The following is a 1,373-nucleotide window of genomic DNA, read 5'->3' on the forward strand; positions in this document are numbered from 1 at the left end:
CTGGGAAAATGTCTCTGGCTATCCACTCTATCTATGCTTCCCATCAACTTGTATACCTCTATCAAGTCACCTCCCATCCTTCTTCACTCCAATGAGAGAAGCCCTGGCTCCCTCAACCTTTCTTCATACAACATGCCCTCCAGTCCAGGCAGCATCCTGGTAAATCTCCTCTGCACTCTCTCTAAAGCTTACACATCCTTCCTGCAATGAGGCAACTAGGATTGAACACAATATTCCAAGTATGGTCGAACTAGGGCTGCAGCATAACCGCACGGCTCTGAAACTCAATCCCCCTGCCAATGAAAGCCAACACACCATAAGACTACTTAACGACCCTATCAACTTGGGTGGCATCTTTGAGGGATCCATGGACATGAACCCCAAGATCCCCGTGTTCCCCCACACTGCCAAGAATCCTGTCTATAACCCTGTATTCTGCATTCAAATTCAACCTTCCAAACTGAATCACTTCACACTTTTCGAGGTTGAACTCCACCTACAACTTATCAGTCCAATTCTGCATCCTGTCAATGTCCCATTGCAACCTACAACAGGCCTCCACACTATTCACAACTTCACCAATCTTTGTGTCATTGACAAACTTAATAACTCACCCTTCCACTTCCTCATCCAAATCATTTACAAAAATCACAAAACACAGAGGTCCCAGAATTTTCCAAAGTTCCAAACAATCCCCAGGACCTGATCAGGTATACCCAAAACTCTGTGGGAAGCTAGAGAAGTGATGCTGGGCCTCTTGCTGAGATATTTGTATCATCGATAGTCACAGGTAAGGTGCCAGAAGACTGGAGGTTGGCAAATGTGGTACCACTGTTTAATAAGGGTGGTAATGACAAGTCAGGGAACTATAGATCAGTGAGCCTGACCTCGATGGTGGGCAAGTTGTTGGAGGGAATCCTGAGGGACAGGATGTACATGTATTTGGAAAAGCAAGAACTAATTAGGAATAGTCAACATGGCTTTGTGCATGGGAAATCATGTCTCATAAACTTGATTGAGTTTTTTGAGGAAGTAACAAAGAGGACTGATGAGGGCAGAATGATAGATGTGATCTATATGGACTTCAGTAAGGTGTTCGACGAGGTTCCCCATGGGAGACTGATTAGCAAGGTTAGATCTTACGGAATACAGGGAGAACTAGCCATTTGGTTACAGAACTGGCTCAAAGATAGAAGACAGAGGATGGTGGTGGAGGGTTGTTTTTCAGACTGGAGGCCTGTGACCAGTGGAGTGCCACAAGTATTGGTGCTGGCTCCTCTACTTTTTGTCATTTACATAATTAATTTAGATGTGATCATAAGAGGTACAGTTAGTAATTTTGCAGATGACACCAAAATTGGAGGTATAGTGGA

The sequence above is a fragment of the Chiloscyllium plagiosum genome, chromosome 15 (genome assembly GCF_004010195.1).
Source record: "Chiloscyllium plagiosum isolate BGI_BamShark_2017 chromosome 15, ASM401019v2, whole genome shotgun sequence".
Classification (NCBI taxonomy): Eukaryota; Metazoa; Chordata; class Chondrichthyes; order Orectolobiformes; family Hemiscylliidae; genus Chiloscyllium; species Chiloscyllium plagiosum.